General features: G+C 45.4%; 1 protein-coding gene across 1 annotated transcript in view; it reads right to left on the bottom strand.

Moving 5' to 3' along the window:
- PIK3C3 (phosphatidylinositol 3-kinase catalytic subunit type 3) overlaps positions 1-14,318 on the bottom strand; it is a 156,227-nt gene that overhangs the window by 34,036 nt on the left and 107,873 nt on the right. The gene's annotated exons all lie outside the window — the stretch shown is intronic.

The raw sequence follows: 14,318 nt of genomic DNA, 5'->3' as shown, positions 1-14,318 counted from the left end.
AAGTGTCAGGAACATTTGGTAACATTCCTGACCAGAAGTACGCTTAGATTTCCAACGAGTGTAGGCCACCTTGTGTTGCTTGTACAAGTGTGGGGAAGAGACCTCAAACTATCCCGCCGGCATCTGCCTGGTGGAACTCTCTACTTGGTGATATCTGTGCCCTTTGGTACTTAACACAGTTCTGCAGGACGTGTAAAATAGAAATGTTCTGCTAGGCTTATGGCTGAGGACAGCACTGCCTATGGGCAGCTGGCACCCACAGGGTGAAGAATATGTACTGCTTAACAAGTGTACTGTTTTTAATGGTTTTAATGCTGATGGCTTGATCTAAATAATACCTATTTTTATGCTTGATTGTGTAAATTTGGTTCTGATGTCTGATTTGTGTTCATATGTTGTACACGTTCTGAACTCGGATACGGGGAGGGTGGTTTAGAAATCCAAGAAATGAAATGAAATAAATGAATACCTGCATACAGGGTTGTTTTTCTGGGAAAGGAGGTGGCGGAACTCTCAAGAGGAAAATGAGGAAGAAACACATGGGATTCTTTGAAATCATATTATTTTCAAGCACTATTGCCGAGTATTTTCAAGAGGTGCTGGAACTCCGTTCCACCGTGTTCCCCCTGAAAAAAAAGCCCTGCCTGCATTTCAGAATGATCAAAGCCACCATCTTATCAGGAATGGGAAAGAAGGGGTCCTGTACAGTTTGTAGGGTTGCCAGCCTCCAGGTGACTTAACCAGGTGGTGGCAGGAGATCTACCAGAATTACGACTGATCCCCAGGCAACAGAGATCAGTTCCCCTGGAGAAAACGGTTGCATTAGAGGGTGGGCTGTATGGCATTATACCCCACTGAGGTCCTTCTCCTCTCCAAATCCCAACATCTCCAGGCTAAACCTCCAAAATCTCCAGGAATTTCCCAACCTGGACCTGGCAATCCTAACAGTTTGGCAGGAAGTGAACCTAAGAAGCAGTCTGTCCAGTTCTGGGTGCCACACTTTAAGATGGATACAGACAAACTGCAATGGATTCAGAGGAAGGTAATCAAGAAGGAAAACAAGGGAAGCCGGAAGGAACTGGGCATTCTTAATCTGGAGAACAGAAGGTCAAGGGGAGACATGCTTGATAACTGTTTATATGAAACTAAATTCCACTAACCATTTATCTTATCAAAGTCAGTAAGGCCTAACCTGACTGGCCAGGGTCAGAATCTGCTGGCCACAAAGGCATGGCTTCACACTATCAAATATTGGTTGAGACTCCATTTTAATTGTGATCCCCCTAGTTATACGTACCATTTATTATCGGAATTTGCCAACTCTAGTTGGTCAGCCTGTATTGAAGCTAAAATAAGTTCCTTGAGCTTATCTATAGACTCTTTATCCCTGCTATCTGAGTCTGGGGCCTTCTCAAAAATAAAATCCAGTCTTTTGGGATTAGAGTTACAAACTCTCTATAGTTCTGCTAATAGAACTTGTTCTTCCCTAAACTTGGGGATTGTCCCTAATGTAAGTCTCCCAGCAGTATACCTTTACCAACTCCTGGCTCCCAATCTACGTAGAGCCTTTTCTCTGGCCGGATTTAATGTTCTTCCTTCAGCCATTTTATCTGGCAGATTTCATGGGATTCCTTATAATAGCAGTTTGATGGACTGTGTTGAAACTGTCTCCCACGTTCTTCTCCAGTGCTCTTTTTATCTGGCGCCATGCCGGGATCTTCTACATCCTATATTAGCCCAACTTTCAGAGTTTTCTGATGATTTTAAGGTTCAGTTTCTGCTTGACAACCCAGATGGGGAAATAACTGAAATAGGAGCAAAGTTTCTCTACAGTGCCATGGCTATACGCCCTGGCAAGTAATACCCTATACTGGTTTTGCTGTACTGCTGCCCTGTTCCTATCTGTAATTTTAATTTCATTCTGTATGGACTCATTTCTGTATTTAAAATCTTATATTTCTATATATGCCAATAAAGGCTTGCTTGCTTGAACCATTGATCTTATGAAGGTCAGTAATGCCTAATCTGACTGGCCAGGGTCTTGGGTAGAGGTCTTTCACAGCAGCTATTGCCTGGTCCTTTTTAAATGGAAACACTGGGAATTGAACCTGGAACTTTCTGCATGCCAAGCAGATGCTCTACCATTAAGCCACAGACATTCCTTGGGCTTTACCAACTGGTTTTCATGTGTTAGACCTTTAAATTGTTATTGGGATCCTCCGGAATCCTCAGAGAGAGGTGGATTAGAAATGTCATAATAAGTAAATTATCTGTGCTCTTCAAGCACATAGGCTCGGTGAGCATTGCTCGAGAGGTCTAGATTTAATAGACTTCAGCCAAAAGAGGGAAGACTTTGGTTGAATATTAAGAAGAAGATCCTAATGGTAAAAAGAGCCAGAACAAATGATCTGGGCGGACGGTGGACTTGGCCATATTTCAGTTTTGTAGTCTGGTTCGATCGCCCTTCTTCAGTTCCTGGAGGACCCCAGCTCAGAGATAAGAAGCAAATCTCAATACTTTCTTTCAAAAAGAAATCCTGCTCAAATTTTCCTGAGCGGCTCTTTTAAAAAGATGCATGAGAAAGACGAGTTAAACTTTTGTTCAGAGTTTTCAACCAAGCAAAGATTTCACACATCCTAAGCATTATTATATTCCACAGGGAGAAAGCTGTTCAGTTCCTTTGGGGCTACTCAAACTTGGCTGTCACCCTCAGACTATGAGAAGGATGCTATCGACTTTAAAAGGAAAAAAAAAATGCCACCGCAGAGTTGAAAGAACAAATAAATAAATAACATTATGGCCTTATCCGTGCCCCTGCACTCCCGTTTTAGGAAAAAAAGCAATGCAGCAGCTCCCCCTACTGTGAGATCAGGAACCGTTAGAACAGTGAGATTTGGCAGTCTTAGCACCGCACATCAGATTACTGGCCGAGTTTGCTTTTTCTAGTGATGAATTATTGGTCCCGGATGCTTTCTCATTTAAAGGTCACGCTTGCAATGAAAGGCAAACATTGAACTATGAGGCAATTCAGCTCAAAGTGTCTCCCACCCAACCCCAAAATGCAATCAACAATGGGCAAAGATGCTCACACTCTGGGGTTCCCTGGAGAGCAACGTTCTACGTGCTTCACCCATCTTCTTTTGATGCCTGATTTCAAACAGACTTTAAAAAATGCCATTGTTATCATCACTAAAGTTTACGGAATCGCTGGGGGAACAGGGAACGCAAGCAGACGCACGGGAGATTGGAGCAGGCAGCGATTCCCATTTCTTCTTCCAAAGGAGTGTTGGCTTGGAAATGGGTATTAATTAATGAGGTTTTAATGAGAAACTGACAGCTGTCGTAGACAGACAGAGCAAATTTCTCAATCATTTGATCGCTTTTGGGTAATTGGGTTATTGCAAAGAAAGGTCAGTGCTGGGTGTTGAAGCTTAGAAAGAGGGCTGATTCACACATACACATAATATCTCGGCTGCACCTTCAAGGAAAGACGTGCAATTGTGAACGAGACACCACAGTTAAGTCACTACAGAGGCAACCTTTGCACCGTCAAGCAAGGCAAGACGAATGCTTTTCAACTTAACCTACTCGCACATTCAGTGAGGAGGAATCAACAAAAAATCAGTATTCTCGGAATTTTCTCAAGAAGTTCATAGGGTCAGAATTCAAGTATAGGTCCAGACACTTGCAGGTTGGATAAGACCATCTAATGGGCCGACCGGTTCATTGGGTGTGTGTGTCCCGTTTCCAAGTCTTTTTCAAAGATGGTTATCACACCGACGTAATTCTCAGTATTCAGAAGCTCCCATTTAAACTCCACTCAAAAAAACGTCGGGTGCTGCTCGTAGAGAAAGCTGCAATAGGTATTAGCGTGTAAGAAGGGACCACAAGAACTAAGCACTTACGTAACCCTTCCTGTCCCTTTCTTCATATAAACAAATGCCTTCCATTCAGTCCCCAAGGAGAGAAGCCAAATGCTGAGCTTGGAGACACCGCTGATTCATTGTCAGAATCGCACAAAGATGTATATCGATGAACAAAACAAGGTCATTATCATTACAAAATGCAAACCTACCACCCGCCAATCGCATGCACAGTGTACCCATTTAGGATCACAACACTTTGCTAGGAAAGAGAAGGAACCGACACATTTCAGTATTTTCAACTGTGATATTCTTACAGGCTGTTATGTGCAAGAGATCTATCTCCAGGCACAGCTGGGCCCACCTACAATTGTGAGGAACCATTCTGCATTTCCTGTCCCCCCCTCCCAATGGCAAGACCGAATAGGCTCTGTTTGTTTCTGCTAAGAGATAAATGGAAGAACCATCTCTACAGATGAAAAGCGCAGAGCAGAGCCATGTTTCACTCATCCTGTCCAGTGCTCTACACCAAGGCAAACTGGTATAAATCTCAACAGATTTTTACAGAAGAAAGATATGCATGACACGGGCCTGCCATTCCAGTCCCTTCCCCCTCGCCACATTTCTCCTTTTCTCGTACTTCACCAATCCTGTTTCACAACTAACGGGCAGGAGAGAGAGCAGGACCATTTGCTTTCAGTTAAATTCTGAAGGTTGATTATAAAATCACATTTTTGCCAACCGGCCACGGGAGGATTTAACGGCTGTTACTGGGAGAGAAGATAGTTCCTGGGAGAAAATTGTCTCGATTTATAAAGGTTTCGCCTGTCTGCCTGTCCAAATGGCCGCTACCTGTGCGTTTTTCTCTGGAGTGTTGTATATTCCTGCTGGGAGAATCCTAAAACTAAAGGGTCTGGCTGGCTACTGCTAAATGTGAAATTCAGCTCACCCCGGCTCTTTAGTGCTACACCACTGTTGTGACAGCAGAAGCCACAAACGGCCCGATATCTAAGTTGGGGAGGGGTCATGCCTTGGTGGTAGAACATCTGTTTTTCATACAGAAGGTCCCAGGTTCTGTCTCTGTCATCTCTAGTTGGTAGTCGGTAGTGGGAAAGACCTCTACTGAGATCCTGGAGATTCTAGCCAGTCTGACTAGACAATACTGACCTTGATGGACCAAGGGTCTGATTCAGTAGACAGTAGCTTCACACACGGTACAGAGTCCATGTCCAGCAAGTCTGCACCTCCTGGATCACCCAAGCCCTCCAAGCCTCTTGTCTGACAACTTCCTTTCCTCCAATGTGCATGGCTGACCTCTTCTCCCTGCACATGGCCTCTGGCATCTGAGGTTGTCTTCTAGTACTCCTTGGCTTCTTCTACTTTATGCCTCCACATCCTCCCTCCCTTCTGGCCAGTTTCCTTCCTTCCCCTCCAACAGATACACCCAGGGCTTTTTTTCTGGGAAAAGAGGTGGTGGAACTCAGTGGGTTGCCCTCGGAGAAAATGGTCACATGGCTGGTGGCCCTGCCCCCTGATCTCCAGACAGAGGGGAGTTGAGATTGCCCTCCGCGCCGCTCGGCGGCGCAGAGGGCAATCTCAACTCCCCTCTGTCTGGAGATCAGGGGGCGGGGCCACCAGCCATGTGACCATTTTCAAGAGGTTCCGGAACTCTGTTCCCCCACGTTCCAGCTGAAAAAAAGCCCTGGATACACCCACCTGATCTCAAGCATTTTGAAGATTTTTTTTTTTAATGTCGGCGATAGATCCAAATCCTCTTCCCACAGATGGGCACCATCCTGACTCAACTTCTTTTCTTCCCCCCTATCTTGTTCTCAAGCTAAATTTCCCCCCACGACTACATTTCAGGATTCCTTCCTTAAGTTTTTAATCCCAAACTAACTATTCCTACTCTCATAGAAGCTGGACTGCAGGCTACTTAGTTCCCTGGGCAACTGAATTGTGTTATCTCAGCAGCTCGGTCAATCAGTGTTGGAAGCTGCCATGCCTGAAATATTATACAATATCCAATTCATCAGACAAAGTCCCATGAGCAAGAAGATGGAAGTAGGAGCTCTGTTTAGCTTATCAAGAGGTCCCTGAGTGTTAACATGCCTCCCCCAGACCACATCTAGTGCCTTCCATGTCTTTGCCTTTTCTCATCAACCAAGACTTTGGGCCAGATAATGCTGCACTTTTGTACACATGCACAAGACAAGCGTAAACAGGAACCTGTCGGGTACAGGACAGCAGGTGCACATACACTGGTCCCACAGTACACATTTTGGAACTGGGCTCAGCACAATATCATTAACAGTTCCAGATAGTGAAAAGGTCCAATTGCACCATCAGTTTAAGGTTGGGGTCCTCAATAAAGATTACAATCCAAAGGTTAGTTTTAGGGGGGGGGGGCAGCCGTGTTGGTCTGCAGTAGAACAGCAGGATCTGAGTCCAACAAATGACACATTAGAGATCAACAAGGTTTTTCAGGGTATAAACTTTTGAGCATCAAAGCTCCCTTCTTCAGACACAAAGGTTGTTTCCCCTGAACATGTATTCCCATGTTCTCTAGAACAACATGGGAACAGTAGCTGCTACTCCCCACCCCTGTTACTCCCAAGCCACTCCAAGTAACACCTGCATGCTTTATTTGTGTGGTCGGGAGGCACACTGCACAATTACATTCCATGTTGGCAATGCATCCCTGATGAGACCATAAGCGCACAATCCATCGTAGTCATGAGGGTGCAAGCTGAGGACGATATCCACATTTGTTTAGGAGCTAACACAGAACCACAGGGACATGCAAACAAAGCCCAAGAAAAAAGGAGCCAAAGTCCTTCCAAAACATGTTGGACATCTGCAATTGTCAGAAATGTGCTGATCTGCCTCCCTTGCCTTTGATCAGATCGGTCCGTTTCTCCAACTGACCATGCAATCATCGATATGGAATATACAAAGTTGCCTTATATATCGGCAGATATCGGTCCATTTAGCTCTGAACTGTCTAATACTTTGGCTATGGCTTTCCTGAACGTTGGGAGAGATTGCAAAAGCGAGATTTAGGGCTGGGCATTTTCCACCCACCCCTGAAAAGGAAAGCATGTACTACGTCGCCACCTCTGAACGTAAAAAACACGGGAAATAGAAAACTCTAATTTATTCACCATCTTTACTCTGCTGGTGTTTAAAGCTCTGCGTTTCAACTGCCTGAAGAAGAAAAGCATCCCCCCCTCCTTGTCATCTTCCAGTCTTTGTCTATTTAAATAGGCCAATTTACACCCACCGATATCAACACTGATGCGGGGCTCCGTCTACCAAAATATTTCTCAGTGTTGGATCACTATAGCAACTGTCGCCTTCATTAAAAATAATCAAAGCGCACACAGTAAGCATTCCTGCCTCGCAACGTGCCCGGGTGTCTGAAAAAAGAAAATAACAAAGTTCCATCCCATTTCTACCTTACACACCTCGTCGTCTTTAGATCCTTTCATAAAAAAAATAATTACAAGAAATTTTATCAATACTCAAAACTAATGTTGCCGTTACATATATTTTTTAAAGAGCTTATCGCTATATAAATTGTCTTGCCCTTGTGTAGATGGCGTAAGTGACAAAATGGGGTTACCTATAGACAAGGGACTGGATCCAGAAATCTGTCAGCAGAAGCAGTGATGGTCACAGATCTCCTGCATTTCCTTTCCACCAGCAGTCCATTTAAACCTGGAAAAAACAGTTCTCGTCGTCATAGGTAGACATGGGCACGAACCCCCCAAAATTAATGAACCACGGTGCCGACGACGAACCCAAACCAGTGAACTGCAATGATCATTTCCCGCTGACGAACCGGTTCGAGGTTCGTGGGTGTCAGAACAGCCCCCGCTGGACTTAGAGAGCCCATATTCCCAAGGAGTGTGTAACAGGCTCTCCTCCAACCAGCACCCAAGTTTGGTCAAGATTGCAATAGGGATCTTGGCACTATATCCTCTCCAATCCCAGGCCCCCAGGAAACTCCCATTCAATACAATTAGAGCCACCAGTTGATGTTGGCCCAGTGTACAAGGGGTTGGCCGTCAGAACTGCCTATCAGGGTTTGCAGGGATGAGATTGGAGTGTCCATGGCTACAGAACACCCCCCTCCCTCCCCCCAGGTGTCTTCTCCCATGTAACCAACTGTAACTAATTTGCAGTTCCATGGTTGGAAGGAAGACCTGCCGATCAAGGTAAGCTGGGCTTCAATTCGGGTTTCCAGGGTGAAAGAAGCAGCACAGACAGAGTTCAGGCATTCCCCTAGCTCCGTTTCCAAGGAAACTGATTGATGGTGCCTGACTGTCTGGCTTCATGAACTGCGGGCGAATGCAGCGAACTAGGCTTCCAACAAACGCTGGTTTGTTGGCCATGGACCCTCACGAACCACCGGTTCACGAATAGACAATCAGGCGGTTCGTGGATTTTTTTGGTTCGTAATGCGGTTCGTGCCCATGTCTAGCCATAGGACACGTCATCGACTACTAACCAGGTGGACTTGGGGGCTGCATTATGGAGAGGAAGAAATTGCCCTTCTTGCCCCCTTCCCTCTTAAGGGCACCCCCCACCTGCATAGCTACTACTCTATGGACCCTTGAAAACATGGATCAATGGATCCAACCATTGTCTCTACTTACTTACTCTACTCACATCAGTAAGGTATTTCTACCTACTCCTCCACCTGAAGCTGATTGTTGTTGTGGGGAATAATAATAACATATGGTTGCTGTGGATTTTCCGGGCTGTATAGCCGTGATCTTGGCATTGTAGTTCCTGACGTTTCGCCAGCAGCTGTGGCTGGCATCTTCAGAGGTGTAGCACCAAAAGACAGAGATCTCTCAGTGTCACAGTGTGGAGAAGATATTGGCAGGTAATTTATATCTACTCAGGAAGGTGGGGTTGGGCTGAGTCATCCTGTAAGAGTTTCCCAGGGTGTGGAATGCTAATGGAGGGAGGCTTCACTGTATCCTGAGGAGGTTCTTTTGCATATGGATTGGTGCTTGATACGCTAATCTTCTCTGCAGGGCTATTGTAGGATGTAGAGTATTTTGTTAGCCTGGTGTTTTTCAGGACTGGAAACCATGCTCTGTTCATTCTTAAAGTCTCTTCTTTCCGGTTGAAATTGTGCTTATGCTTATGAATTTCAATGGCTTCCCTGTGCAATCTGACAAAGTAGTTGGAAGTGTTGTCCAGTATTTTAGTGTCCTGGAATAGGATACTGTGTCCTGTTTGAGTCAGGCTATGTTCAGCCACTGCTGATTTTTCAGGATGGCCAAGTCTGCAGTGTCTTTCATGTTCTTTTCCAGAGGATGTAACAGCCTTATTCCATGCTGTGACACTGAGAGATCTCTGTCTTTTGGTACTACACCTCTGAAGATGCCAGTCACAGCTGCTGGCGAAACGTCAGGAACTATAATGCCAAGACCATGGCTATACAGCCCGGAAAATCCACAACAACCATCGTTCTCCAGCCGTGAAAGCCTTCGACAATATAATAATAACATACTTTGTAAATTGCTCTGAGTGGGCATTAAGTTGTCCTGAAGGGCAACAACAAGAACAACAGCATTCGATTATTATTATTATTATTTATTTATTCAATTTATATACCGCCCATCCCAGGGGCTTTGGGCGGTGAACAGTTAAAATTGATAAAAACAAAACTAAAATCAATATACAAATAATAAAACAAATTAACAGGTGCAGTGGTGGGGAGAACCTTCCCCACCCCAAAGGGATGTATATACCGCCCTTCAGGACAACTTAATGCCCACTCAGAGTGGTTTACAAGGTATGCCATTATTATCCCTGTGAGGTGGGTGGGTCTGAGAGAGCTCAGAAAGAGCTGTGACCGAGCCAAAGTCACCCAGCTGGCTTCAATCGGAGGACTGGGGAATCAAACCCGGCTCTCCAGATTACAGTCCTATGCTCTTAACCACTACACCAAACTGGCTCTCGTATAAAACAAATGTTGTTGTTATTATTATTAATACTCCCTAGGTACTTATTACTCAGATTACACGGCTGTGTCATAAGAAATAGCTCAAACAGATATGTTGGTAAGAGACAGGAACTATAGACTAGGCTATTGGGTACTGTCTGCTGATGTAGATATGCTCCTACTGGGTAGTTCAATGTTGATAAAGATATTGTGTCATTTAATTATGCTTTGTTTCGGAAAGGTTTCATCTCTGTGTTGAATTTTACACTTGCTTTCAAATTTACTGTTCCCACATCCTATTGTATCTGTTTTTCATTGAATGTCCTAAGCGTTGATCATATTATATTTTGCTGAATGAACGTCCTAGCTGTAAACTATATTCCATTCACCTGGAGTGCGTAATTTGCCTTGGCTCTCAGTGAGAAAAGTGGATTATAAATAAAATAAATAGGTAAATAAACAAGCATACTTTGAGGCTCTACCCAGATGGTTCCAGGTGACCAGGAAGGGAAATGATACTTTAAATATGATGTAGGAATGTGAGCAAACAGGTGGGAGAAAACACCTCTGTTCAGCATCTCAAAACAAAGCAAGTGCTGTGGAACTGTAAGCTCATTGTTTGGGATGAGAGCACCGTGGCGCACAAGGGGGGTGTTGAGGCATTGAGCATAATCCTCAAAGGTATCAGGGGCAACGAGAGAACGATAGGGGGAGTCACAGTGCTGCTGGCTGGAGACTTCTGGCCAGTAGTCCCAAGGGAAACACAAGCTGATGAGGTTACCGTGTGTATCAATGTGTCGTATCTGTGGCCCCTCATCAGGAAACTCTCACTAAGCAAGAATATGAGGGTGCACTTGAGAGGCGAGGCGTCTGCTGGGGAATTCTCTGAACTCCTACTAAAAATAGAGGACGAAGAGTATCCCGAGTCCGAGGGAAAGGTGACCATCCCTGCAGGCCAGGGCACAGTAGTGACGACGACCCTAGCAGATCTAACAGCCACGATATACCCTGATATCATCACTATCATGGAGAAGTCCATGGACTGGCTGTGCAAGCATGCCATTCTGACCCCCGAGAATGAAAAACAACTTAACTCCCTTGAAGGGGCAGAAATGGAGTAGGGGTATGCAATCCCAAAAGATTCGTGTGTCCAGATTCTGGTTTACCCAGAGCAGGGGAAAAATCAGGTAAATCCAAAACCCAAAGCAGCAAGCCGCTTCGGGTTCAGGTATTTAAGCCGATTCGGGATTATTAGGGAAGATTTGACCTTTGTTTCCAATGGGAAATGCTGCTCTCGGGTATCTGGGGGCCTGGGGGAGTGTCATTCCCCCCCTAATAACACCAAATTTGCAGGGCACACTCTCTCAACCCTCCTCTCATTGCCACCCAAGTTTCAAGGAGATTGGACTTGGGGGGGGTATGTTATGCCCCCCAAAGAATGTCCCCCCAGCCGCTGCCTATGTCCATTGTTTCCTATGGGAAAAATCGGGGGGGAAGGTTCCCAGGAGGCTAGGGGTGGCAATTTGCAAGCAAAATGCACCAAACCTGCAGGGGACCCTCTCCCAACTCTCCTCCCATGCCCCCCCAAGTTTCAGGAAGATTGGACTTCGGGGGGGCATATTATGGCCCCCAAAGAAGGTCCCCCATCCACATCTATTTCGTATGAGGATTAGCTTCAAAAAAGAGAATCACAATAAGAACAGACAACAAAACCATATGAAGTGAGTGAGTGAGCAGCTAGAAGTGAACTAATGAACAACCTGGTGCCTATGAAGGGTGAGAACACAAGGGCTGTTCATGTGGCTCACAGCAGGATGTTTGATATATGGGCTATTTCAGTGGACATGGGAGAGATGGGGGTGAGATTTTTCAAAGATCTGGCAAGAATTCTCTCTGCCTATCTAATTTCTGTAGCATCTGGAGAGGTGACAATGCAGGGCCCCTCTTCCCCTCACCTTTTCTCTATACCAGATCAGTGAGGCACGAAACTGCATTACTCTCCAGGATGTTACAGAAAGAGGAAATTGATCTGGCTTGCACAACAGAGACACGGTTAGAAGAAAATGATGTAGTGTGTCTGTCCCAACTAACTCTGCCTAGTGATGCAGTTCTCCACCAACCCCACACAAGTGGCTGGGCAGGAAGGGCTGTCATTATCCTCGAGTCCTAAACTTCTGCAGACTCCTGGTACAAACTGTAGGAGGCATTGACTGTATGCTACTTTTGTTGGGGGCTAAGGATAGATTATGCCTTCTGCTTATTTATTGGTCATCTAGTTCCTCATTGGGCACCCTCTTGTGACAGAGGTGCTCTCGGAGCCAGTGCTGGATACACGTAGATTCTGCAGGGGCAACATTCATGCCCAGGATTTTATACTCTCTGGGCCTCTCTCAAATAATAATGGGCCCAGCACAGTAAAGAGGCTACACTTTAGAGTTAATCTTTTCCACCAAGTCTTTGAAGGGGGAGCTTGTATCAGGGTTGGAGATTCAACCTGAACCTACTGGGGGCAAGGGTGAATCTGGCACCGACACCTCATAAAGATCCTTGTAGATTCCAACACCAGAGAATCACAATAAGAAAAAATGATTAAAAATACACAACAAAACCATATGAAGCAAATGAGAGAGCAACTAGAAGTGAACTAATGAACAACCTTCCTCAGTGCAGCCAAACTGATGAAAGTGGATCAACTTCACTCCAGAGAATCATCCACTGAATTCAACCCAAACCAAACTGAACCATGTGTTGAAAACTATTGGGCTGTTCTAGGAGGCTGGGGGGGGGGTGGCATTTTGCAAGCAAAATGCACCAAACTTGCAGGGGACCTACTCCGACTGGCCCTCTGGAGATCACCCAAGCATCAGGGAGATTGGACTTCGAGGGGCCATGTAATGGTTCCCCAAAGAAGGTTGACCACCACCCCACTTTCTATTGTGGGAAAATCCAGACTCCCACAATAGAAACACATGGAATGTGGCATTCATGGCCACAGGCAGAAATGCCTCAATAAACCCCCAACAGCCCAACTAAACCAAAGACAAACTCCTCAAAATTCCCCAGCACCCCCAGAGCTGGCTGGCCAGCCACTCTCCATGCTTCCTATTGGGCCAACCATCAGAACAAATTCACACGCAAACAAAAATCAATTAAAAATACTTCTTTGTAACAGCAATAAATTAAAAACATCACCTCACTGTTAAATCACAATGTATAGTCCTAGATTAAATCAGCCCCCACCATCACACGGAGAATCAAAAACACTCCAAAAGCAGAAGCAAAAACACACCAAAAGTAATTTTTAAAAAAAATTAATTTCTTGGATTTCTGGGAACAGCATTAATCGCACATTCAAATCACAGTCCCACCTTGAAACATTCCCCCCCCCCCAAAATACTGTCCTCCCAGAGAATCCCCTAATCGGGAAGAGCTGCTTGCTGCTGCAGCGACTGGCTCTTTCTCTCAGCCAATCTCCCTCCCCAGATCACCCCCACTCCCCCTCCCTCTCTTGCCTCTCTCACTCCCCTCTCCCCCTCCCATCATTTGAAAGCCTTGTGAAGAGAGCAATCTGAAGCTTTTTCCCTCTTGCTGTGGCAAGGGAAAAAGGCTTCACAGAGCAACCCAAATCAACCCGAATCGCTTCAGGTTGCTCTGCTTTGGGTTTCCCGAATCGGGCCAGCTCTGCTGGGGCCGATTTGGGAATCACAGATCAACCCGAATTGGGGTTGATTCGGGTTTGCTTCGGGTTTCTGAAACCCAAAGCACACATTTCTAAAATGGAGAACAGATCTGTGGACTCAGTAGGCAAATGGATAACATGGTCCACTCCCCTGTGGAGTTCCTCAACACACTGAACCATCCTGGCTTTGTAGCCCACAAGCTTCTCCTCAAAGTGGGGGCTTCAGTGATGCTAGTCTGGAATCTCAACCCACCTAAACTCTGCAATGGCACCAAACTGTGAGTGAAAGCTCTCCACAGGAACATCACTGAGGCCACATTGTTCACCAGCAGTGCTTGGGGGGAGTCGATGTTCATACCACTCATACCACCAGAGAACCTCTTCGAGTTCAAGAGACTGCAATTCCCCCTCAAGGCCTGCTTTGCTATGACAATCAACAAGTCCCAAGGGCAGACACTGAAGGTGGCAGGAATTGACTTGAGGGAGGACTGCTTCTCACATGGGCAGTTCTACGTGGCCTGCTCCAGAGTGAGCTCACCCAGTAGCCTGGTGATCCTAGCACCTGAGGAGAAAACCACCCATGAGGTCTACAAAGAGGCTCTTCAGTAGAAAAAAAAGGTTGTACGTCTTTTTCACTTTATTTATTGCACTACAATATTTTTCTTTTAAAAACCTCTTCAATCAATGTTACATTTCGAAATTCACTTCGTCAACTTTTGGCCTCAACACGCTTTGCTTTATTCAAACACTTTTGTGAAGCTTGGGTACTGTGCTATTATACTACAAAACCAAATTTAAAAAAAAACCCTCC

Source organism: Eublepharis macularius, chromosome 8 (assembly GCF_028583425.1).
Source record: "Eublepharis macularius isolate TG4126 chromosome 8, MPM_Emac_v1.0, whole genome shotgun sequence".
Taxonomy (NCBI): Eukaryota; Metazoa; Chordata; class Lepidosauria; order Squamata; family Eublepharidae; genus Eublepharis; species Eublepharis macularius.
The sequence above is the reverse complement of the archived record's forward strand: the minus strand, read 5'-3'. Positions and strand labels throughout refer to the sequence as shown.